Source organism: Cherax quadricarinatus, unplaced genomic scaffold (assembly GCF_038502225.1).
Source record: "Cherax quadricarinatus isolate ZL_2023a unplaced genomic scaffold, ASM3850222v1 Contig2913, whole genome shotgun sequence".
NCBI classification, from domain to species: domain Eukaryota; kingdom Metazoa; phylum Arthropoda; class Malacostraca; order Decapoda; family Parastacidae; genus Cherax; species Cherax quadricarinatus.
The window spans coordinates 1-27,754 of record NW_027197939.1 but is presented as its reverse complement, the minus strand read 5'-3'; the positions used below and the strand labels follow the sequence as shown (position 1 = coordinate 27,754).

Below are 27,754 nucleotides of genomic sequence, written 5' to 3'. Positions count from 1 at the left end.
GCAGTGTTTATTAAGAGTTCTCCAATGTCAAAAGCACTTCACCGGAAGTCCCTTGATGACTTAATCAAAATTTTACTAGTAGGCAGGAAGATTATTCCTACACCTCCCTGGTATGAAGTCCAGACTGTTATGCAGTGTGCTGCATTTAAAATATTGTACAAATTTATATATGAAATAATGTTCCATATGTCATTTTACGGGTTTGTACTGAAACCGAACGCGTATTATTCCCGGTCGGTTAGCCAGACAGGAGCTGATGAGATGTTGGTGCATTAGTACGAGACAGATGGTGAGGGGGTGAAGTTGTCATGTTTGGGCGGTAGTTTGAGCAGGTAATTTTTATAAGTTTTTAAGTGTATACTATAGGTGTTTATTTGTAAGGCCCTAGTGTGCATAGGCCTGTTTATGCGAGGGTACTGTATGGTGTGTTGCCTGCTGGTAATTAGTCTACCTGGCAGAAGTGAAGACAGGCGTGTGTATGTCATGGAGCCTCCCTGATTATTTACCTTAACACACTAGCTCAGTTACGTACCAAATAGTCTAAGACTGAATCACATCTGTTGACAGCGAGATTGTAGAAAAAAAAATCCGTTCTAGCCTAACTTTCTCCAGACTACGGGGAGTCAAGGCATCAACTTTGTAGTGGTCTGAAGGGCGGATTACTCACATGAAATATTGTCTTCCCATTTTTCTTTACAGATAAGTCAAGTTATCCTTGAGATAGAATCATGTGTATGTAAAATAATGTGATGCTATTATTAATACTTAAAGGTTATAGATCTGATCCACCTTGTGACACTGGCGAGTATAATGAATCAATATATTGAAGGATTTAGTCAAACTATGTATGTAAATACTGAAATTTGTGCAAAAAAAAAAAATTGTTCTGAATATTTTACTCAGTAAGTTGGTAGATTATGTAATTTAAATTAATTATTTAGCGAAGCAATAACGTGAAACAAATATATAATGTTAAATTTGGCTTTACATTCATAAATATTAAGATGTTTTCCCTCAAATTCAGAAATATCTAACTGATATATACATTAATAAATGTTAAATTTATCAATGAATGTATGTGGAAGGATATTCTGATACTAAATAATGTGCCATAAAAGAATAATTTAAAAACAGTTCTTTGTAATTTACGATCTTCTATGTATCAATTCATATATGGTGAGTGAACATTTAATAGAGTATAAGGAAACAAAAATATGCATTAAATTTTCCTTACAGATCTATGTTTATGTATGGAGGATGGAACGTCAATAAGGAATAAGTGAAATAAGAGAAAAATATTATGAGAGAAGTCAATCTTTTGCTGAGGTAGAACGGCCAGGACTCCCTTGGTTTAACAGTAAGTAGATATATTCCTACCCCCTCCCCCTCCCCTTCCCCTTCCCCCACCCCCATCAATTTCATATCAGTAGTGTACTTTTCCTCTGGGGGCTGTATCCGGTTTAGGGCCTTCCTCTGGGCGCTGTATCCGGTTTAGGGCCTTCCTCTGGGGGCTGTATCCGGTTTAGGGCCTTCCTCTGGGCGCTGTATCCGGTTTAGGGCCTTCCTCTGGGCGCTGTATCCGGTTTAGGGCCTTCCTCTGGGCGCTGTATCCGGTTTAGGGCCTTCCTCTGGGGGCTGTATCCGGTTTAGGGCCTTCCTCTGGGCGCTGTATCCGGTTTAGGGCCTTCTCTGGGGGCTGTATCCGGTTTAGGGCCTTCCTCTGGGCGCTGTATCCGGTTTAGGGCCTTCCTCTGGGCGCTGTATCCGGTTTAGGGCCTTCCTCTGAGGGCTGTATCCGGTTTAGGGCCTTCCTCTGGGGGCTGTATCCGGTTTAGGGCCTTCCTCTGGGCGCTGTATCCGGTTTAGGGCCTTCCTCTGGGCGCTGTATCCGGTTTAGGGCCTTCCTCTGGGCGCTGTATCCGGTTTAGGGCCTTCCTCTGGGCGCTGTATCCGGTTTAGGGCCTTCCTCTGGGCGCTGTATCCGGTTTAGGGCCTTCCTCTGGGCGCTGTATCCGGTTTAGGGCCTTCCTCTGGGCGCTGTATCCGGTTTAGGGCCTTCCTCTGGGCGCTGTATCCGGTTTAGGGCCTTCCTCTGGGCGCTGTATCCGGTTTAGGGCCTTCCACTGGGCGGTGTATCCGGTCTAGGGCCTTCCTCTGAGCGGTGTATCCGGTCTAGGGCCTTCCACTGGGCGGTGTATCCGGTCTAGGGCCTTCCTCTGAGCGGTGTATCCGGTCTAGGACCAGCGGCTGGAGGGTCACCTTTTCACACCTAGGTGTTACTTCCGGTTTGACCTTGACCTCGCCCTCGAGACTACCTCACCCTTGACCCCCCCAACCAATACCCCCCCGCCCACGACCCCCCCTCCGCGACCCCCCTTCGCGACCCCACCGTCGCGCCGCGCGCCCGCGCGCCCGCCCGCGCCCTTCGCGACCCCCGCCAGCGCCTTCTGCTACGCCTTCTGCAGCGTCGTCCGGATCGCCCCCGCGCCCCGAATTTCATTTTCTTATGATCTCCTTGGATCAAGGTTTTTGGATTCTCCCCAATGGGGTTTCGAATTTTTTTTGAATTTCATTTTCTTGTGCTCTCCATCTCCTCGGATCAAATTTTTGAGGTTCCCCCTCCCACTTTCACCCCCCATCCCAAAATTTCTCGAAATCAAAGTCTCCATCTCCTCGGATCAAATTTTTGGATTCCCCCCTATGGGGGTTTCGAAATTCTTAGGATCTCCTTGGATTGCCCCTCTCACTTTCACCCCCAAACCCAAAAATTTCTCGAAATCAAAGTCTCCAATTCCTCGGATCAAATTTTTCTCGAAATCAAAGTCTCCATCTCCTTGGATCAAGGGTTTTGAATTTCTCCAATTCCTTGGATCAAATTTTTGGGTACCCCTCCTTTCACCCCCAAATTTTCTCGATAATACCATGACTCCATCTCCTCGGATCAAGTTTTTTGTATTCCTCCCTATGGGGTTTTCAAAATTCTCCATCTCCTTGGATCAAAGGTTTTGAATTTCTCCATCTCCTCGGATCAAGTTTTTAAGGTTCCCCCTCCGACTTTCACCCCCATCCCAAAATTTCTCGAAATCAAAGTCTCCATCTCCTCGGATCAAATTTTTGAGGTTCCCCCTCTCACTTTCACCCCCACCCCAAAATTTCTCGATAATACCATGACTCCATCTCCTCGGATCAAGTTTTTTGGATTTCCCCCTATGGGGTTTTCAAAATTCTCCATCTCCTTGGATCAAGGGTTTTGAATTTCTCCAATTCCTTGGATCAAATTTTTGGGTACCCCTCCTTTCACCCCAAATTTTCTCGATAATACAAGTTTTGGATTCCCCCCTATGGGGGTTTCGAAATTCTTATGATCTCCTCGGATCAAGTTTTTTGGATTCCCCCCTATGGGGTTTTCAAAATTCTCCATCTCCTTAGATCAAGGTTTTTTGGATTCCCCCCTAAGGGGTTTTCGAAATTCCCCCTCCGACTTTCACCCCCCAACCCCGAAAATTTCTCAATATTACCAAGTTTTTGGATTCCCCCCTCTGGGGGTAAGCATGCTTACTACAGGTCTAAACAAGTCAAATGAACTAAGAAGGGTGTTTACTCGGCGGTCAGTATTCCTCTCATTAAGTTAAATGAACTAAAAAAGGACCACACATACAAGCTGAATCTTGTCGACCCTTTTAGTTCATTCAAGTTAATAAGGGAACATAGTAGTGACGTCACGTGATGACCGCGCACACAGGCTGAATCTTGTCGATCCTTTTAGTTCATTAAAGTTAATAAGGGGATATAGTTCCTACATCATAGGGAAAACATTTTCACTCTTAACCCCAATTTTTTCTCGTTTTAACCCTTTTAGTTCATTAAAGTTAATAAGGGGACACAGTACATCAGAAAGTCACCACATCGCTTACATCCACTTTCGTTAAATTCACTAATCACAATTTTACATATTACGAGGGGGAACCTCAAAAATTTGATCCGAGGAGATGGAGACTTTGATTTCGAGAAATTTTGGGATGGGGGTGAAAGTCGGAGGGGGAACCTTAAAAACTTGATCCGAGGAGATGGAGAAATTCAAAACCCTTGATCCAAGGAGATGGAGAATTTTGAAAACCCCATAGGGAGGAATACAAAAAACTTGATCCGAGGAGATGGAGTCATGGTATTATCGAGAAAATTTGGGGGTGAAAGGAGGGGTACCCAAAAATTTGATCCAAGGAATTGGAGAAATTCAAAACCCTTGATCCAAGGAGATGGAGACTTTGATTTCGAGAAAAATTTGATCCGAGGAATTGGAGACTTTGATTTCGAGAAATTTTTGGGTTTGGGGGTGAAAGTGAGAGGGGCAATCCAAGGAGATCCTAAGAATTTCGAAACCCCCATAGGGGGGAATCCAAAAATTTGATCCGAGGAGATGGAGACTTTGATTTCGAGAAATTTTGGGATGGGGGGTGAAAGTGGGAGGGGGAACCTCAAAAATTTGATCTGAGGAGATGGAGAGCACAAGAAAATGAAATTCAAAAAAAATTCGAAACCCCATAGGGGAGAATCCAAAAACCTTGATCCAAGGAGATCATAAGAAAATGAAATTCGGGGCGCGGGGGCGATCCGGACGACGCTGCAGAAGGCGCAGCAGAAGGCGCTGGCAAGGGTCGCGAAGGGCGCGGGCGTGCGGGCGGGGCGGGCGCGCGGGCAGGCGCGCGGCGCGACGGTGGGGTCGCGAAGGGGGGTCGCGGAGGGGGGGGGTCGTGGGCGGGGGGGTATTGGTTGGGGGGGTCAAGGGTGAGGTAGTCTCGAGGGCGAGGTCAAGGTCAAACCGGAAGTAACACCTAGGTGTGAAAAGGTGACCCTCCAGCCGCTGGTCCTAGACCGGATACACCGCTCAGAGGAAGGCCCTAGACCGGATACACCGCCCAGTGGAAGGCCCTAAACCGGATACAGCGCCCAGAGGAAGGCCCTAAACCGGATACAGCGCCCAGAGGAAGGCCCTAAACCGGATACAGCGCCCAGAGGAAGGCCCTAAACCGGATACAGCGCCCAGAGGAAAAGTACACTACTGATATCATCTATGAACTCAAACTAAGTTGTAATAAACAAGTGGTTTCAATCAATAACTATACTGCAACTAGCTGGGGATCGAACCCATGTTATTTTAGCCCGCCTCGTGGGAAGTCAGCCAAAACTATTGAATCATCACTGCCACAGACATTAAGTACTCAGTAGCACTGGGCAGATTTCTGAATGTGAGCACATATGTTGCTGTGGTAACTTAAAACTAATTTAATTCTACTCCCATTTGGAATATCAGCTTTCAAGAGTAGTACACATGTTAATGCATCCACGAACACATGTTAATGCATCCACGAACACATGTTAATGCATCCACGAACACATGTTAATGCACATGTTAATGCATCCACGAACACATGTTAATGCATCCACGAACACATGTTAATGCATCCACGAACACATGTTAATGCATCCACGAACACATGTTAATGCATCCACGAACACATGTTAATGCATCCTCGAACACATGTTATTGCATCCACGAACACATGTTAATGCATCCACGAACACATGTTAATGCATCCACGAACACATGTTAATGCATCCACGAACACATGTTAATGCATCCATGAACACATGTTAATGCATCCACGAACACATGTTAATGCATCCTCGAACACATGTTATTGCATCCACGAACACATGTTAATGCATCCACGAACACATGTTAATGCATCCACGAACACATGTTAATGCATCCACGAACACATGTTAATGCATCCACGAACACATGTTAATGCATCCACGAACACATGTTAATGCATCCTCGAACACATGTTATTGCATCCACGAACACATGTTAATGCATCCACGAACACATGTTAATGCATCCACGAACACATGTTAATGCATCCACGAACACATGTTAATGCATCCACGAACACATGTTAATGCATCCACGAACACATGTTAATGCATCCACGAACACATGTTAATGCATCCACGAACACATGTTAATGCATCCACGTACACATCTTAATGCATCCACGAACACATGTTAATGCATCTACGTACACATGTTAATGCATCCACGAACAAATGTTAATGCATCCACGAACAAATGTTAATGCATCCACGTACACATGTTAATGCATCCACGAACAAATGTTAATGTATCCACGAACAAATGTTAATGCATCCACGAACACATGTTAATGCATCCACGAACACATGTTAATGCATCCACGAACACATGCTAATGCATCCACGAACACATGTTAATGCATCCACGAACAATTGGTTTTAAGCAGTTAACAATACTGCAACTGGTCACTTGTTCGTGGATTCACTAATATCAAGTATAATAGTTCTACCTTCTAATTTCCAGGATCAGTCATCAGAAGTAATAAAATTTACTGTCAGATAACCCACTGAGCGATCTCTCTAGAGGGTTGTTGAGGAGAGGAATGCTGCGATACGTCTCAAAGGTATATTATGACTGATATGCTTCACCTGCGTAAGTGAACCAGACCTGTGAACTCTTCCTTGTTTTGCAACCTCTTCCGTCGCTGCCCCGCCCCATTCAAATTCAAATTCAAATTCAAAGTTTATTCTCTATAAAGATTACAAAGTTGAATTTACAGAATTTGGTTGTTGTGTGGTTTACATGTAGTTAAATAATGATTACAGAGTGTACCACTAGAACGCCTAGCATGGCTAGGTATTACAGAGTGTACCACTAGAACGCCTAGCATGGCTAGGTATTACAGAGTGTACCACTAGAACGCCTAGCATGGCTAGGTATTACAGAGTGTACCACTAGAACGCCTAGCATGGCTAGGTATTACAGAGTGTACCACTAGAACGCTTAGCATGGCTAGGTATTACAGAGTGTACCACTAGAACGCCTAGCATGGCTAGGTATTACAGAGTGTACCACTAGAACGCCTAGCATGGCTAGGCACGTAAGTATCTGATAATAATAATAATAATAATTATAATATCTTTATATGTACAAGTACATGTACAGGGTATACAGGCCTAATTGATATCAGTAACATACTACGATATACAAAGCCCCTTGTTATGCAGAGCATTTCGAACAAACTAGGTCAGTTTTGTCTCCAGAACACGACCCACACCAGTCGACTAACACCCAGGTACAGAACACGACCCACACCAGTCGACTAACACCCAGGTACCTATTTTACTGATAGGAACAGTTGATATCGTTAATATATGGCGGCAATATAAAATTGAATACATCATTTACATTAAACACCTACTTACGCCCGTCCGGCGGCCGGGCGAGCACTGCACACCGTAACTCTCCCATACATCAAGCTGCGCATCTTAGTGATGCTAAATGTCTCTATTTTTAGAGCCAATTTCAGAAATGCTTCATTATTTTCTTCGCCTTTGTGGTAACTGCTCTTCGCTTGATGTTGGTGATGGGCTGGCTCTTGATCCAAGGAATTATAGCAACTATCTGCTTTCCAGGTGTTGTATGACCCTAAGGGATTCATTAGTTCCTCACAATGTCTCCATATCCTGATCTTCCAAATGTTATTTTTGCCTATGTTATAAACAATTACCATTTAACTCGGTTATATAAGGGTGTTTGGAACGCGATATTTAACCTCGATATAAACTCAGTCATTTAAACCATGATATTTAATAATTCAATATAAAACTATGAAATTTGACTACGTTATTTACATTGTGATATTTAATAGCAATATTAAAATTTAACTACAGATATTAACTGTGTCTTTAGAAATCAACCATTATACAGAGTTAAATTCAACAAAAATTTTTATTTTCATCACTGTCTCATAAGCTGAGGGATTAAATTTGTATATTTTAAACTGGCTTTTATACTCTGTTGCTGACGGGTGTTCATGTATTTTCCTGAAGCTGTCATTGTCTACTGAGTGTTTTGTGGAATTAATGTGTTATTTGGTGTTATTGTGTGCTATATCATGTTATTTTGTGTTATGTGGTGTTATTGTGTGTTATGTGGTGTTATTGAGTCTTATGTGGTGTTATTGTGTTACGTGGTATTATAGTGTGTTTTGTGGTGTTATTATGTGTTATAAGGCGCTACTACGTGTTGTGTTGTTGTGTGCTGTGTTTTATTATTGTGTGTTGTGTGGTGTTATGAGTTATAAGTGTTAAACCATATAGAGTCATGCAGCATTGTGAGTTATGTGGTGATATTGTGAGTTACATGGAGTTATGAGTTATGTGGCGTTATTGTGTTACGTGGTGCAACTGAGTTATGTAGTGTCAGTATGTGTTATGTGGTGTTACTGGGTGTTATGGAGCGTTATTTTATGTTATGATGTTATGTACTTTTATTGTGTGTTATGTGCCCTTATGTGGATTTGTAGACTACCTGTCTTTTTTTGCTGTTGGTGTTGTTATATATATACTTATATATATATATATACATATATATATATATATATATATATATATATATATATATATATATATATATATATATATATATATATATATATATATATATATATTTTTTTTTTATTATCACACTGGCCGATTCCCACCAAGGCAGGGTGGCCCGAAAAAGAAAAACTTTCACCATCATTCACTCCATCACTGTCTTGCCAGAAGGGTGCTTTACACTACAGTTTTTAAACTGCAACATTAACACCCCTCCTTCAGAGTGCAGGCACTGTACTTCCCATCTCCAGGACTCAAGTCCGGCCTGCCAGTTTCCCTGAACCCCTTTATAAATGTTACTTTGCTCACACTCCAACAGCACGTCAAGTATTAAAAACCATTTGTCTCCATTCACTCCTATCAAACACGCTCATGCATACCTGCTGGAAGTCCAAGCCCCTCGCACACAAAACCTCCTTTACCCCCTCTCTCCAACCTTTCCTAGGCCGACCCCTACCCCGCCTTCCTTCCACTACAGACTGATACACTCTTGAAGTCATTCTGTTTCGCTCCATTCTCTCTACATGTCCAAACCACCTCAACAACCCTTCCTCAGCCCTCTGGACAACAGTTTTGGTAATCCCGCACCTCCTCCTAACTTGCAAACTACGAATTCTCTGCATTATATTCACACCACACATTGCCCTCAGACATGACATCTCCACTGCCTCCAGCCTTCTCCTCGCTGCAACATTCATCACCCATGCTTCACACCCATATAAGAGCGTTGGTAAAACTATACTCTCATACATTCCCTTCTTTGCCTCCAAGGACAAAGTTCTTTGTCTCCACAGACTCCTAAGTGCACCACTCACTCTTTTTCCCTCATCAATTCTATGATTCACCTCATCTTTCATAGACCCATCCGCTGACACGTCCACTCCCAAATATCTGAATACATTCACCTCCTCCATACTCTCTCCCTCCAATCTGATATTCAATCTTTCATCACCTAATCTTTTTGTTATCCTCATAACCTTACTCTTTCCTGTATTCACCTTTAATTTTCTTCTTTTGCACACCCTACCAAATTCATCCACCAATCTCTGCAACTTCTCTTCAGAATCTCCCAAGAGCACAGTGTCATCAGCAAAGAGCAGCTGTGACAACTGCCACTTTGTGTGTGATTCTTTATCTTTTAACTCCACGCCTCTTGTCAAGACCCTCGCATTTACTTCTCTTACAACCCCATCTATAAATATATTAAACAACCACGGTGACATCACACATCCTTGTCTAAGGCCTACTTTTACTGGGAAATAATTTCCCTCTTTCCTACATACTCTAACTTGAGCCTCACTATCCTCGTAAAAACTCTTCACTGCTTTCAGTAACCTACCTCCTACACCATACACTTGCAACATCTGCCACATTGCCCCCCTATCCACCCTGTCATACGCCTTTTCCAAATCCATAAATGCCACAAAGACCTCTTTAGCCTTATCTAAATACTGTTCACTTATATGTTTCACTGTAAACACCTGGTCCACACACCCCCTACCTTTCCTAAAGCCTCCTTGTTCATCTGCTATCCTATTCTCCGTCTTACTCTTAATTCTTTCAATAATAACTCTACCATACACTTTACCAGGTATACTCAGCAGACTTATCCCCCTATAATTTTTGCACTCTCTTTTATCCCCTTTGCCTTTATACAAAGGAACTATGCATGCTCTCTGCCAATCCCTAGGTACCTTACCCTCTTCCATACATTTATTAAATAATTGCACCAACCACTCCAAAACTATATCCCCACCTGCTTTTAACATTTCTATCTTTATCCCATCAATCCCGGCTGCCTTACCCCCTTTCATTTTACCTACTGCCTCACGAACTTCCCCCACACTCACAACTGGCTCTTCCTCACTCCTACAAGATGTTATTCCTCCTTGCCCTGTACACGAAATCACAGCTTCCCTATCTTCATCAACATTTAACAATTCCTCAAAATATTCCCTCCATCTTCCCATTTAATAACTCTCCTCTCCTATTTTTAACTGACAAATCCATTTGTTCTCTAGGCTTTCTTAACTTGTTAATCTCACTCCAAAACTTTTTCTTATTTTCAACAAAATTTGTTGATAACATCTCACCCACTCTCTCATTTGCTCTCTTTTTACATTGCTTCACCACTCTCTTAACCTCTCTCTTTTTCTCCATATACTCTTCCCTCCTTGCATCACTTCTACTTTGTAAAAACTTCTCATATGCTAACTTTTTCTCCCTTACTACTCTCTTTACATCATCATTCCACCAATCGCTCCTCTTCCCTCCCGCACCCACTTTCCTGTAACCACAAACTTCTGCTGAACACTCTAACACTACATTTTTAAACCTACCCCATAAATCTTCGACCCCATTGCCTATGCTCTCATTAGCCCATCTATCCTCCAATAGCTGTTTATATCTTACCCCAACTGCCTCCTCTTTTAGTTTATAAACCTTCACCTCTCTCTTCCCTGATGCTTCTATTCTCCTTGTATCCCATCTACCTTTTACTCTCAGTGTAGCTACAACTAGAAAGTGATCTGATATATCTGTGGCCCCTCTATAAACATGTACATCCTGAAGCCTACTCAACAGTCTTATCTACCAATACATAATCCAACAAACTACTGTCATTTCGCCCTACATCATATCTTGTATACTTATTTATCCTCTTTTTCTTAAAATATGTATTACTTATAACTAAACCCCTTTCTATACAAAGTTCAATCAAAGGGCTCCCATTATCATTTACACCTGGCACCCCAAACTCTAAAAGTTTCTCCTACTTTAGCATTCAGGTCCCCTACCACAATTACTCTCTCACTTGGTTCAAAGGCTCCTATACATTCACTTAACATCTCCCAAAATCTCTCTCTCTCCTCTGCATTCCTCTCTTCTCCAGGTGCATACACGCTTATTATGACCCACTTCTTGCATCCAACCTTTACATTAATCCACATAATTCTTGAATTTACACATTCATATTCTCTTTTCTCCTTCCATAACTGATCATTTAACATTCCTGCTACCCCTTCCTTTGCTCTAACTCTCTCAGATACTCCAGATGTAATCCCATTTATTTCCCCCCACTGAAACTCTCCTACCCCCTTCAGCTTTGTTTCGCTTAGGGCCAGGACATCCAACTTCTTTTCATTCATAACATCAGCAATCATCTGTTTCTTGTCATCCGCACTACATACACGCACATTTAAGCATCCCAGTTTTATAAAGTTTTTCTCCTTCTCTTTTTTAGTAAGTGTCTACAGGAGAAGGGGTTACTAGCCCATTGCTCCCGGCATTTTAGTCGCCTCATACGACACGCATGGCTTACGGAGGAAAGATTCTTTTCCACTTCCCCATGGACAATAGAAGAAATAAAGAAGAACAAGAGCTATTTAGAAAAAGGAGAAAAACCTAGATGTATGTATATATATATGCATGTGCGTGTCTGTGAAGTGTGACCAAAGTGTAAGTAGGAGTAGCAAGATATCCCTGTTATCTAGCGTGTTTATGAGACAGAAAAAGAAACCAGCAATCCTACCATCATGCAAAACAGTTACAGGTTTCTGTTTCACAGTCATCTGGCAGGACGGTAGTACTTCCCTGGGTGGTTGCTGTCTACCAACCTACTACCATATATATATGTATATATATATATATATATATATATATATATATATATATATATATATATATATATATATATATATATAGCGTCTGGGGGGCTCCTTCCGGAAAAGGCATGCGGCTGGGGGGCTCCTTCCGGAAAACGGGGGCGGCTGCAGGGCTCCTTCCGGTCTAGGGTCTCCTCTGAGTGGCTCCCTTTTCACACCTATGTGCTAATGACCTTTTTCACACCTAGGTGTTACTTCCGGTTTGACCTTGACCTCCCCCTCGAGACTACCTCACCCTTGACCCCCCCAACCAATACCCCCGCCCACGACCCCCCTTCGCGACCCCCCGTCGCGCCGCGCGCCCGCACGCCCGCGTGCTCGCCCCGCGCCCTTCGCGACATCCCCGCGCGCGCCCGCCCGCGCCCTTCGCGACCCCCGCCCACGCCTTCTGCTGCGCCTTCTGCAGCGTCGTCCGGATCGCCCCCGCGTCTCGAATTTTTTTCCGATTTTTTTCGAATTTTCTTTTAATTTCATTTTCTTGTGCTCTCCATCTCCTCGGATCAAATTTTTGAGGTTCCCCCTCTCACTTTCACCCCCATCCCAAAATTTCTCGAAATCAAAGTCTCCATCTCCTCGGATCAAGTTTTTTGGATCCCCCTTATGGGGTTTTCGAAATTCTCCATCTCCTTGGATCAAGGTTTTTTGGATTGTCCCTCCTTCCACCCCCACCCCCCAACTCCCAAAAATTTCTCAATATTAACAAGTTTTTGGATTCCCCCCTATGGGGTTTTCGAAATTCTCCAATTCCTCGAATCAAGTTTTTGGATTCCCCCTATCGGGTTTTCGAAATTCTCCATCTCCTTGGATCAAATTTTTAAGGTCCCCCCCTCCCACCTTCATCCCCCAACCCCAAAAATTTCTCGATAATACAAGTTTTGGATTCCCCCCTATGGGGGTTTCGAAATTCTTATGATCTCCTCGGATCAAGTTTTTTGGATTCCCCCCTCTGGGGTAAGTATTCAAATGAACTCCTCCTATGGTGCTCTCTCTTACTACAGGTCTAAACAAGTCAAATGACCTAAGAAGGGTGTTTACTCGGCGGTCAGTATTCCTCTCATTAAGTTAAATGAACTAAAAAGGACCACGCGCACACAGGCTGAATCTTGTCGACCCTTTTAGTTCATTAAAGTTAATAAGGGGACATAGTACCTACAACATAGGGAAAACATTTTCACTCTTAACCCCAATTTTTTTCTCGTTTTAACCCTTTTAGTTCATTAAAGTTAATAAGGGGACATAGTACCTACATCATAGGGAAAACATTTTCACTCTTAACCCAAATTTTTCATCATCAGAAAGTCGCATTTTTTCGTTAATACCCACAATTTCTTTACAAAATACAACAACATTATCACAAAAATCTAACTCAAATTTTTCTTGTTTTAACCCTTTTAGTTCATTAAAGTTAATAAGGGGACACAGTTAATAAGGGTTGTTGTTGTGACTTTCTGATGAAATTAGCTAAAACGAGAAAAAATTTTGGGTTGTGGGTGTTGTGGGTTGTGGGTTGTTGTTGTTGTGACTTTTCTGATGTACTGTGTCCCCTTATTAACTTTAATGAACTAAAAGGGTTAAAACGAGAAAAAAAAATTGTGGGTTGTGGGTGTTGTGGGTGTTGTGGGGTGTGTGTGTGTGCATGTGTGTTAGGTGTCATAGAGTTTTTTTTTGTGAAAATCTTGGTTACAGTGATGACATTAGTTAAAACGAGTAAAATTTGTTGGTAATTGATGAGGGTAGTGTAGTCGAATTAGAGTTACCGAAAAAAAGATGATATAAGTGGGTTGTGATGAAATAAGTTTAAGAACGATATTCAAAGGTGTTTTGAAGGTGTTCAAGGGTGTTTATGTGAGTATTCAAATGATTATGAGAGTGTTTTGGGGATGTTCAAAGTAAAGTGTTTGAGTTAGTTTTTGTGACTTTTTTTCTGATGTATTGTGTCCCCTTAATAACTTTAATGAACTAAAAGGGTAAAAACGAGAAAATGCCTAGTCTGGAGACTGAGGGACGAGTTGTAATTTAATGAAATGTGTAAGTGCAGATAAATTAGAGATGTCAAATCTTATTTGGGAGTACTCAAATAGTGTTTTTGGAAATGTACAAAGGTGTTTTGAGTGTGTTCAAATGTTGTTTTTTGAAGGTGATCAAGGGTGTTTTGATTGAATTCAGCGTGTTTTAGTAGTATTCAGTGGTGTAATTGGGAGTACTCAAATTGTGTTTTTTGGAAGTGTTTCAGTGTTGATTGGAAATGTTCAAAGGTGTTTTTGAAGGTGTTCAAAAGTGTTTTGAAAGTGTTCAAGGGTATTTGAAGGTGTTGAAGGGTGTTTTGATTGAATTCAGTGGTGTTTTAGTAGTATTCAGTGGTGTAATTGGGAGTACTCAAATTGTGTTTTTTGGAAGTGTTTCAGTGTTGATTGGAAATGTTCAAAGGTGTTTTTGAAGGTGTTCAAGAGTGTTTTGAAGGTGTTCAAGGGTGTTTGAAGGTGTTGAAGGGTGTTTTGATTGAATTCAGTGGTGTTTTAGTAGTATTCAGTGGTGTAATTGGGAGTACTCAAATTGTGTTTTTTGGAAGTGTTTCGGTGTTGATTGAAAATGTTCAAAGGTGTTTTTGAAGGTGTTCAAGAGTGTTTTGAAGGTGTTCAAAGGTGTTTATGTGAGTATTCAAATGATTTATGAGAGTGTTTTGGTGATGTTCAAAGTAAAAGTGTTTGAGTTAGTTTTTGTGACTTTTTCTGATGTACTGTGTCCCCTTATTAACTTTAATGAACTAAAAGGGTTAAAACGAGAAAAATTTGAGTTAGATTTTTGTGATAATGTTGTGTTGTATTTTGTAAAGAAATTGTGGGTATTAACGAAAAAATGCGACTTTCTGATGATGAAAAATTTGGGTTAAGAGTGAAAATGTTTTCCCTATGATGTAGGTACTATGTCCCCTTATTAACTTTAATGAACTAAAAGGGTTAAAACGAGAAAAAAATTGGGGTTAAGAGTGAAAATGTTTTCCCTATGTTGTAGGTACTATGTCCCCTTATTAACTTTAATGAACTAAAAGGGTCGACAAGATTCAGCCTGTGTGCGTGTGGTCCTTTTTAGTTCATTTAACTTAATGAGAGGAATACTGACCGCCGAGTAAACACCCTTCTTAGGTCATTTGACTTGTTTAGACCTGTAGTAAGAGAGAGCACCATAGGAGGAGTTCATTTGAATACTTACCCCAGAGGGGGGAATCCAAAAAACTTGATCCGAGGAGATCATAAGAATTTCGAAACCCCCATAGGGAGGAATCCAAAACTTGTATTATCGAGAAATTTTTGGGGTTGGGGGGTGAAAGTGGGAGGGGGGACCTTAAAAATTTGATCCAAGGAGATGGAGAATTTCGAAAACCCCATAGGGGGAATCCAAAAACTTGATCCGAGGAATTGGAGAATTTCGAAAACCCCATAGGGGGGAATCCAAAAACTTAGTAATATTAAGAAATTTTGGGGGGTTGGGGGGTGGGGGTGGAAGGAGGGACAATCCAAAAAACCTTGATCCAAGGAGATGGAGAATTTCGAAAACCCCATAGGGGGGATCCAAAAAACTTGATCCGAGGAGATGGAGACTTTGATTTCGAGAAATTTTGGGATGGGGGTGAAAGTGAGAGGGGGAACCTCAAAAATTTGATCCGAGGAGATGGAGAGCACAAGAAAATGAAATTCAAAAAAAATTCGAGACGCGGGGGCGATCCGGACGATGCTGCAGAAGGCGCAGCAGAAGGCGCGTTTGGGGGTCACGAAGGGCACGGGCGGGTGTGCTGGCGGGTGCACGCGGGGGGTCGCGAAGGGCGCGGGGCGGGCGCGTGGGCGGGCGCGCGGGCGGGCGCGCGGTGCAACGGGGGGTCGCAAAGGGGGGTCGTGGGCGGGGGTATTGGTTGGGGGGGTCAAGGGTGAGGTAGTCTCGAGGGCGAGGTCAAGGTCAAACCGGAAGTAACACCTAGGTGTGAAAAAGGTCATTAGCACATAGGTGTGAAAAGGGAGCCACTCAGAGGAGACCCTAGACCGGAAGGAGCCCTCCAGCTGCACCCCGTTTTCCGGAAGGAGCCCCCCAGCCGCATGCCTTTTCCGGAAGGAGCCCCCCAGACGCATGCTAAGGACTCGAACCCATGATGCTTTGGCCTGCCTCGTGGTGGGCGAAAACACATGACGCCCTTATCCTACTCTTAAGGATCGTGTGGTTCAGTGGATAAGGGCGTCATGTGCTTTTGCCCACCATGAGGCAGGCCAAAGCAGCATGGGTTCGAGTCCTTGGCTAGTGCAGTGTTGTTGCATGTTAACGATGCTCTTGTTTGTTAAATTAAAAGAGGAACTAGGCAGACTGATTTCTTTTAACTAATGATGCTGTTCAGAGTATAATGGTAGTGAGAGTAGTTCTTGTATTCAAAAAAGAAAAAGGGAGGATGTTGCAGTTCAGAGGGCACACTTTCTGGCAAGACAGCTATTGAATGAGTGACTGTGAAGGTATTTCCTCTCTTTTAGGTTTTTACGATTTGACATACTGTTGGAGTGCAAGCAAGGTAACATTTATAAAGGTACTCTAGATAACAGGTTAGCCAGACTTGAGTCCTGGAGGTGGGAAGTACAGTGCCTGCACTCTGAAGGATGAGTGGGGGTGTTGTGGTTTAAAGGGTCATCTGAACCGTGATGCTGATGCCCTTCTGGCAAGACAGCAGTGATAGAATTAGTGATGGTGAAAGCATTTTCTTTTTTGTCAGGTCACCCTACGTTGGTGGGTGAGTAATTGTAATTAGTATCTGAAGAACTGACTATTTTTTAGCTGCAATATAGCTATAAAATTGGCTCAAGTTTGTTATAAAAATGGTGAGAACATAACATTTTTTTTACCTTATCAACCATTGCTCATTAGGACTGAGTCATCTAAAGATTAGCTGGGATTCTTATATGAAAGTAGAAAATGTCATGCCTGCACTCCAAAAGATGTGATGGGGGTGAATGTTGATTACATAAGTTAAATCTATTCTTTTGGGTCACCCTACCTCAGTGGAAGACAGTCGGTGTGTTGCAATACCTGTTCTCTTTATTCACCAGTGTTGACTCTTCCAAACTGCAGCGCATCAATATCAAGATTGAAATAATATTGAGTAAATACTTGAACCTGAAGGAGGAAGCAGTACGAGCATCTAAGACATATTTGAAACACTTGGCACTAACAAAGACAAGAAAGTGTTTAACATCATGTCTATGGACATTAATGCATTTGCCCGGTAGGTACCCGGTACATATGTATATTGTTTATTTGAACTTTTTTTTTCAACAAACTGGCCTTATCCCTCCAAGGCGGGGGGTATGGTTTAAATTTATTAATTTATACAGAAGGGTTTACTAGCCCCTTGCTCCCGGCATTTTAGTCGCCTCTTACAACACGCATGGCTTACAGAGGAAGAATTCTGTTCCACTTCCCCATGGAGATAAGAGGAAATACACAAGAACAAAAACTGGAAAGAAGATAGAAGAAAACCCAGAGGGGTGTGTATATATATGCTTGTACATGTATGTGTAGTGTGACCTAAGTATAAGTTGGAGTAGCAAGACGTACCTGAAATCTTGCATGTTTATGAGAGAGACAAAAGACACCAGCAATCCTACCATCATGTAAGACAATTACAGGCTTTCTTTTTACACTCACTTGGCAGGACGGTAGTACCTCCCTGGGCGGTTGCTGGAAATAATTTATATTTGTATAAAAAACTACGGAATGGGTGTGGAGTAAACACGTGGTGAGTGGCTTACACACTGGCCTGCAGTTTTACAACTCACTTAACATAATTTCAATCCCCGCCCCGTCCATGGTTTGTTTGCAGTCATGTTATTACGATTTCATGAGTTATATTTGTATGCATTTGAAGACTGTATGGGTAACAATGAAAAATATTGTATATTTTGTAATATAATATTTTTTTTTTCAACAAGTCGGTCGTCTCCCACCGAGGCAGGGTGACCAAAAAAGAAAGAAAATCCCCAAAAAGAAAATACTTTCATCATCATTCAACACTTTCACCACACTCACACATTATCACTGTTTTTGCAGAGGTGCTCAGAATACAACAGTCTAGAAGCATACACATATAAAGATACACAACATATCCCTCCAAACTGCCAATATCCCAAACCCCTCCTTTAAAGTGCAGGCATTGTACTTCCCATTTCCAGGACTCAAGTCCGACTATATGAAAATAACCGGTTTCCCTGAATCCCTTCACTAAATATTACCCTGCTCACACTCCAACAGATCGTCAGGTTCCAAGTATCATTCGTCTCCATCCACTCCTATCTAACACGCTTATGCACGCTTGCTGGAAGTCCAAGCCCCTTGCCCACAAAACCTCCTTTACCCCCTCTTTCCAACCCTTTTGAGGACGACCCCTACCCCTCCTTCCTTTCCCTATAGATTTATATGCTTTCCATGTCATTCTACTTTGATCCATTCTCTCTAAATGACCAAACCACCTCAACAACCCCTCTTCTGCCCTCTGATTAATGCTTTTATTAACTCCACACCTTCTCCTAATTTCCACACTCCGAATTTTCTGCATAATATTTACACCACACATTGCCCTTAGACAGGACATCTCTACTGCCTCCAACCGTCTCCTCGCTGCTACATTTACCACCCAAGCTTCACATCCATATAAGAGTGTTGGTACTACTATACTTTCATACATTCCCTTCTTTGCCTTCATAGATAACGTTTTTTGACTCCACATATACCTCAACGCACCACTCACCTTTTTTCCCTCATCAATTCTATGATTAACCTCATCCTTCATAAACCCATCCGCCGACACGTCAACTCCGAAGTATCTGAAAACATTCACTTCTTCCATACTCCTCCTCCCCAATTTGATATCCAATTTTTCTTTATCTAAATCATTTGATACCCTCATCACCTTACTCTTTTCTATGTTCACTTTCAACTTTCTACCTTTACACACATTCTCAAACTCATCCACTAACCTTTGCAATTTTTCTTTAGAATCTCCCATAAGCAAAGTATCATCAGCAAAAAGTAACTGTGTCAGTTCCCATTTTGAATTTGATTCCCCATAATTTAATCCCACCCCTCTCCCAAACACCCTAGCATTTACTTCTTTTACAACCCCATCTATAAATATATTAAACAACCATGGTGACATTACACATCCCTGTCTAAGACCTACTTTTACCGGGAAGTATTCTCCCTCTCTTCTACATACCCTAACCTGAGCCTCACTATCCTCATAAAAGCTCTTTACAGCATTTAGTAACTTACCACCTGTTCCATATACTTGCAACATCTGCCACATTGCCCCTCTATCCACTCTATCATATGCCTTTTCTAAATCCATAAATGCATTAAGAACTTCCCTACCTTTATCTAAATACTGTTCACATATATGCTTCAATGTAAACACTTGATCTACACATCCCCTACCCACTCTGAAGCCTCCCTGCTCCTCCACAATCCTACATTCTGTCTTACCTCTAATTCTTTCAATTATAACCCTACCGTATACTTTTCCTGGTATACTCAAATTCAAATTCAAATTCAAAGTTTATTCTCTATAAGGATTACAATGCTGAGTTTACAGAAATTTGGTTATTGTTTGGTCTACATGTAGTAAAATTGTGATTACAGAGTGTACCACTAGAACACTTAGCATGGCTAGGCATTTCGGGCATAGTTTTATTCTTATTTGTAAAATATTACAAATTATGACGTAAGTTGGTATTATGGCTAAGTGACTAAATACTAGTTTGTGAGTTTAGCAATGTGAATGCTTTTGTTTTGGCACAGTACATAGTTTCAGTATTGGAGTATCACAGGATTCATTATTTTAAGACTGAGATTAATATTTCTGTTTATGGTCAAATGAGTGAGTGAGTGTAAGTGTGAACCACCAGGTGGTATTCGTGTAGTTAGTTGACGGGGTGTATCAGGGAGATAAGATGTTTTCTAATGGTAGTTTTGAAGGTGATGAATGTGTCTGCAGTTCTAGAGTTCTCAGGTAGGGTATTCCAGATTTTAGGGCCTTTGACATACATTGAATTTTTGTAAAGGTTTAGTTGGACACGGGGAATGTCGTAGAGATGTTTGTGTCTGGTGTTATGCCTGTGGGTTCTGTCACAACTATCAAGAAAGCGTTTTAGGTCAAGGTTGATATTAGAGTTTAAGGCCCTGTAGATATAGATTACACAGTAGTAAGTGTGGATGTACTGAACTGGGAGCAAGTTTAGATCTATGAAGAGTTGGGGGTGTGTTGCCAGGGATGGGATTTAGTGATTATTCTTACTGCAGCTTTTTGTTGGGTTATTATTGGCTTTAGGTGTGTTGCTGCAGTTGATCCCCAAGCACAAATAGCATAGGTGAGGTATGGATAAATAAGTGAGTGGTATAGTGTGAGAAGGGCATTTTGCGGCACGTAGTATCGTATCTTGGAGAGGATCCCAACCATTTTGGATACTTTTTTGGCTATATGCTGGATATGGGTGCTGAAATTCAGGTTGTTGTCAAGGTATAAGCCTAGGAATTTTCCCCCATTATTTCTGGTAATTAGAGTGTTGTCAATCTTAATGTTAATGTGTGCATCTCCTGCTCTGCTACCAAACATAATATAGTAGGTTTTGTCAGTGTTAAGCGTAAGTTTATTGGCTGTCATCCAAGTCGATATTTTAATCAGCTCCTCATTCACAATGGTGTTGAGGGTGGCAAGATTAGGGTGAGAGATGACGTAAGTCGTGTCATCAGCAAAGAGAATAGGTTTCAGGTGTTGGGATACGTTTGGAAGGTCATTGATGTATATGAGGAAGAGCAGGGGACCAAGGACACTTCCCTGCGGAACTCCAGTATCAAGTGGCCGTGTTGCTGATGCTGTGTCTTTAATGGTGACGTACTGATACCTATTAGTAATGTAAGATTTGAAATAAGCAAGCGCATGGCCTCTTATACCGTAGTGATCAAGTTTGTGGAGTAGGATGTCGTGGTCTACTGTGTCAAAAGCTTTTCTTAGGTCAATAAAAATTCCTAGTGGATATTCCTTATTTTCCAATGCTGTGTAAAGCAGATCTAGCATTTTTATGATTGCGTCATTAGTGCTTTTATTTTTCCTGAATCCAAACTGGCAGGGGTTGAGTATGTTTTGAGCCGTTATAAATGAATACAGTCTCCTGTGCACGAGTTTCTCAAAGATTTTGGATAGCAATGGTAAGTTAGATATTGGCCTATAGTTGTTTAAGTCTGTAGGGTCACCACCTTTATGTATTGGTGTAACCCTTGCCATCTTGAGTAGTTTCGGGAAGGTGCTAGTCTCTAGTGACTTGTTATAAAGTAATGAAATAGCATGCGAAAGGACATGGGCCGCTCGCTTGTACAGTAATGGTGGGACATGAGACAGATTCCCCAAGTTATTTTTAAGTGACTTTATGATCTCAATGACTTCCGTGGGCTCAGTTGGTGCAAGATAGAAGGAATTAGGGAAATTCCCATCTAGGTAGTCCCCAGCATGGGCATTGGTATGTGGGATTTTACTGGCGAGATTAGATCCTATGTTTGAGAAGAAGTCGTTTATCTTGTTAGCTGTGTCAGTGGGATGTAGTGGTGTTTCATTAGGTTTAGTTAGGACAATATTCTTGGTTTTTCTCAGTTTGTGGGTCCCTAGAATCTGAGAGAGTGTTTTCCAGGTCTTTTTTATATCTCCTCTAGTGTCTGTGAATCTACTGGAGTAGTATAGTTGTTTGGCTTTTTTTATTACTTTGGTGAGAGCTGATGAATAGTGTTTAAGAGTATCTTTGTGTATTAAGCCCTGTCTTTATTGTTTTTCATATTGGTGTTTCTTGTCAATGGATTTCAGAATGGTGCTGGTTAGCCATGGGCAACCAAGCCGTTTGTTTGTGATCTGTTTTGTTTTTATAGGACAATGTTTGTTGTATAGTCTAAGTAATTTGTTAAGAAAAATGTCTGTCCAGTCATCAATACCATTGGCCTAGGTCAGCTGTGAACTTCCTTACTGAGGCCTCATCATGGAGTCTAAATGAGACTTTGTTGTATTCAAGTGGTGGTTTACTAATGTTTGTCAGGAGGAAGGTAGGGTAGTGGTCTGTAGTGCTATCTGTGATTATCCCTGATTTAAGGGGGGGCTAGTATATTGGTCCATATGTGGTCTATTATGGTTGCACTTGTCTCAGTGAGCCTGGTTGGTTTAGTTATTGTTGGTATGAGAAGTGTGTTGTTCATATTGTTGATGAAATCAGTTACAGGCTGATCATCTAGTAAGCCAAGGTTGATGTTGAAGTCTCCAGCTAAGAGAAGGTGGTGCTTATTCATTTGTCTGTTTGTTATTAGTGACTTTAATTTCTCACTGAAATTTGGGATGTTTGTGTGAGGTATCCGGTAAATGGCACCGATTGTTATAGGCGTCTTAAGGTTTTTTACAGTAAAATTAGCAAAAATGTATTCCCCATATTCATCACTAGAGCAAGTGGTGCTAAGACAAGATAATTGGTTAGAGTAATAGATTGCAATACCACCCCCAACTTGGTTTGGTCTGCAGATGTGAATTGCTGTGTATCCTGGTAGAGGGTAGATATCTATTGTGTCCTGCTTAAGCCAGGTCTCAGTAAGAATAATGCAGGAGAAGGGTGTCTTTAGTGATTCAAGGAGTGCTAGGAGGTCATCATAGTGTTTACTTAAGGACCTGATGTTGTAGTTAAGTACTGATAGACTTTTAGCATTGTTTAGGATAGTGGTGGCTTGTGATGCTGTGTAATAAAGGCAGTTACTTTCCAATAGGTTTTGATTGGGTGTCAGATTATGGAGGTTTAGATCAGGGTCAACGTGATCAATCATCTTCTAGGTTTAAATTATGGTTATTTATATCCTGAGTTGTGTGTTGAGTTCTAGTATTGATATCTGTAGTGGTAGGAAGTTTGGACAAGTATATAGCTAGAGTATTTTGGTCATGTAGGGTATAGTCACTACTACACATAATGAAGTTGATGTTGTCTATGTGTTGTGCTGGAATGAACTAAAGTACAACTAGGTATAAACTAGTAATATAAAAATACAAATTAAAAATAGAACAAGACTCTCACTTGTAATTGCACTAAGGTCTAATAATGACTTTTGTGGAGTCTATGTTTTGAGCTAGAATGAGCTAAAGTACAATAGGTTTAATCTAATAATATAAAAGTACAAATTAAAAATAGCACTAGTCTCTCACTAGTAATTGCACTATGGTCTAATATAGTGAATTTGGTATTGACTATGTATTGAGTTAGAATGAACTATGGTACAACTGAATTTAATCTAATAATATAAAAATACAAATTAAAAATAGCACCAGTCTCTCACTAGTAATTGCACTATGGTCTAATATAGTGAATTTGGTATTGACTATGTATTGAGCTAGAAAGAGCTATAGTACAACTAGGTTTAGTCTAATAATATAAAAATACACATTACAAATATCACCAGTCCCTCACTAGTAATTGCACTATGGTCTAGTATAGTGAATTTGGTATTGACTATGTATTGAGCTAGAATGAGCTAGAGTAAAACTGTGATTAATCTAATAATAAAATAAAGGAACAAGACTCTCAATTGTAATTGCACTAAGGTCTTATATAAGTTGTTTACAAGAATTAGAGTATAATTAGATTTAAATTGACAGGATAAAATACACAAATTAAGGTAGCAAGATAATAATAAAAAAATGATAAAAATAAAAATGGCAATGACTTGGTTATAATATGCTAGTAAGATGGTAGACAGGATAATATAAAAGTTGTAGTTGAAAATACTAGGTTAAAAAAGTATGGAATAAAAATGGTCAATAAAAGAAGTTTACAATAAGTTTGATCAATTTAGTTTAAAGTAAAATTGGGCAATAATAGGGATTTAGAATAAAACTGGGCAATTGAGTATTTTTTAAAGTGAGGTAGAATTATTGAAGACAAGTTATGGTTAGTTTATAAAAAAATAAGATGGAACAGTGATGTGGTAAGTTGTAAAAAAGGAGATAGATTCTGAAGATATTAAATACAATTAAGACTATGAGGTAGAATGGTCGTTGAATACAACAATGACAATTAAAAGTAGTTGGAGTATTAGAATTTTAGGGGGGCACAAACTTATGACAATATAACACTAACGGTGGACTATGGGTATTATCTGCACTTTACTCTGATTCTGTTAGTCCAGCCTCACTTAGGAATGTTTTAAGGTCATGTTCTGTTGAGATGAAGTATCTCTTCCCAGTGGGCTGTTTCCTACCTGCTATTTTTCCATCCCTCACAAAGCACTGGTGGATTTTTTGGGCATAGCGCAATTTTCTTAGCTGATAAAGAAGGTTTTGTCTCGTTTTGGTAAGGCACTCATTGACGTAAACATCAGTTTTCATAGAAATAGATGTTTTTAGTAGGTTGTTTCTTTGTAGGCTAGTTTGGAATTTTAACAGCACTGTTTTTTTACCTGCTTGGTAGCCCATCAGTTTGCAATCCTTTAAGTCATCACTACATATGTTAAGGCGAAGGTGGTCCTTGATAAGCTGTAGGGTGGTCTCCATGCAGGTCTCTTGGGTGACTGTGGCTGGGAGATGTTTGTTGTTAACTACAACAGTGTCAGATAGCTGCTGTTGGTCATTATGGTCTTAGAAGTTGGTTATGAAATTGGCAAGTTGTTGGTCCACTCTTGATCTTTCCTCTGTAATGTTGGTAGTAAGTAGGGTGACTTGGTCTTTTAGTGTGTTGATGGTGTCTAGGGACTGGGTGTGGGTGTTGCTTTGTTGTTCTAGAGTGTCTAGTTTATGTTCTAGAGCAGTGATCTTGTTGATGTAATCTGCATTGCTAGCCTTTAGTTCCTGCATTTCTTGAGTTAGTTTGGTGATCATTTGGTTCTGAATCATAAGGAGTTTAGCTATTTCTGGGTCAGTGATCTTCTTGACATCAAATACTGGGAAGGAGTTATCTTGGACTGTAGCGGCGGTCATGTTTGTTGTTGTCTGTCGTGTGTTGTGGTGGTGCCGGTGGGTGATGAGGGTTGTGTCCTGGCTGGCAGTACTACAAGTTTTCCTCGTGTTACTACTGCTCTCACCTTTGATGTTAGGAGTCCTTAGCTGGTTACTGGATCTTCTTTTATTGTTCTGACCCTTGTCCATTGGCTGTGGCTTCGGGTGAATTGTAGGCGATGGGTGAATGTAGTGGAGTATCACTTCAGTGGCAGCGGGGTAGGAGGTGTAGTATGAGTCCTATTTGTTGGTAATTTGTGAACTTTTGGGTGATTTCTGCAGTTGCTTTATATCATTCTGGGTATCCACATATGTTAGTGTTATGCAGGTCTTGATTAGGTCATCACTGGGCTGCTGGGAACCTCAGGTAGAAGTAAAAATAGAGGACAAGGTTCCTGTTGCCGTTGCCGCTGCCGCTGACTCGATGTGATAGTCCCAGTAAACTTATGCCTCTATAATTTTTACAATCTCTTTTGTCCCCTTTCCCTTTATATAAAGGGACTATACATGCTCCCCGCCAATCCCTAGGTACCTTCCCCTCTTTCATACATTTATTAAACAAAAGTACCAACCACTCCAACACTATATCCCCCCCTGCTTTTAACATTTCTGTCATGATCCCATCAGTTCCAGCTGCTTTACCCCCTTTCATTCTACGTAATGCCTCACATACCTCCCCCACACTTACATTCTGTTCTTCTTCACTCCTAAAAGATGGTATACCTCCCTGGCCAGTGCATGAAATTACCGCCTCCCTTTCTTCCTCAACATTTAAAAGTTCCTCAAAATATTCTCGCTATCTACCTAATACCTCCCTCTCCCCATCTACTAACTCCCCTACTCTGTTTTTAACTGACAAATCCATACTTTCCCTAGGCTTTCTTAACTTGTTTAACTCGCTCCAAAATTTTTTCTTATTTTCATTAAAATTTCTTGACAGTGCCTCTCCCACTCTTTCATCTGCTCTCCTTTTGCACTCTCTCACCACTCTCTTCACCTTTCTTTTACTCTCCATATACTCTGCTCTTCTTATAACACTTCTGCTTTGTAAAAACCTCTCATAAGCTACCTTTTTCTCTTTTATTACACCCTTTACTTCATCATTCCACCAATCACTCCTCTTTCCTCCTGCCCTCACCCTCCTATAACCACAAACTTCTGCCCCACATTCTAATACTGCATTTTTAAAACTATTCCAACCCTCTTCAACCCCCCCACTACTCATCTTTGCACTAGCCCACCTTTCTGCCAATACTCGCTTATATCTCGCCCGAACTTCCTCCTCCCTTAGTTTATACACTTTCACCTCCCTCTTACTTGTTGTTGCCACCTTCCTCTTTTCCCATCTACCTCTTACTCTAACTGTAGCTACAACTAAATAATGATCCAATATATCAGTTGCCCCTCTATAAACATGTACATCCTGGAGCCTACCCATCAACCTTTTATCCACCAATACATAATCTAACAAACTACTTTCATTATGTGCTACATCATACCTTGTATATTTATTTATCCTCTTTTTCATAAAATATGTATTACTTATTACCAAATTTCTTTCTACACATAGCTCAATTAAAGGCTCCCCATTTACATTTACCCCTGGCACCCCAAATTTACCTACTACTCCCTCCATAACATTTTTACCCACTTTAGCATTGAAATCCCCAACCACCATTACTCTCACACTTGATTCAAAACTCCCCATGCATTCACTCAACATTTCCCAGAATCTCTCTCTCTCTCCTCTACACTTCTCTCTTTTCCAGGTGCATACACGCTTACTATAACCGACTTTTCACATCCAGTCTTTATTTTACTCCACATAATCCTTGAATTTATACATTTGTAGTCCCTCTTTTCCTGCCATAGCTTATCCTTCAACATTATTGCTACTCCTTCTTTAGCTCTAACTCTATATATTACATATATAATATTACAGTGATTGTGTGTGAATGATAGTGAAAGTGTTTCTTTCATTTTTGGGTCACCTCTGCCTCAGTGGGAGATGAGTAGCATGTTGAAAAAAAAATTATTAGAGAAGTGTTTCTCAAATAATTCTTAACATTCTTTAATGTTTTTGTTTCTCTTACATTAGATCATTAGGACTTGTACCCACTCCCAGAGTAAGATTTTTGAAAAAAGGAATGAAGAGAGCATTGGGCCAGATGGCAGTTAAATCTGAAACTAATGAAGCAGAGCAGGTATCTGACTTAGCAGAAAGACCTGAGCTCACAACACTAGATATTAGAGCAGGTAAAAATTATTCATGTACATTGTTATGCAGTAATACAGTACGTTCAAAATTTGCTTGTGTCTCCTTGTATAGACAGTGATATTTGTTTCAGAATTGCATTTTCTAGCTTGCATCATATAGAGTAAAATCTCTCATAAAGCAGGCTATGTTCCTGAAAACCTGCACCTCATGAAAAGTAGCTTTGTGAGGTGAAAACTATGTCAGCATAATAACTTTATATGAAGTGAAGACCATGTCAGAAGTAACTTTATATGAATTGAAATTTATTGCAGAAAAATAGGGTTAATTTCCAGGCACTTCCAAATTTGCCATAAATATTTCATG

At 40.9% G+C, this 27,754-nt stretch overlaps 1 long non-coding RNA gene across 1 annotated transcript; it reads left to right on the top strand.

The window, feature by feature from the left end:
* Window positions 1-281: 281 nt before the first annotated feature.
* Window positions 282-27,502, top strand: LOC128705614 (uncharacterized). The gene is made up of 5 exons (XR_011391495.1): window positions 282-332; window positions 1,237-1,357; window positions 6,401-6,500; window positions 17,222-17,397; window positions 27,272-27,502. It is a non-coding gene; the product is annotated as an uncharacterized lncRNA (long non-coding RNA).
* Window positions 27,503-27,754: the final 252 nt, after the last annotated feature.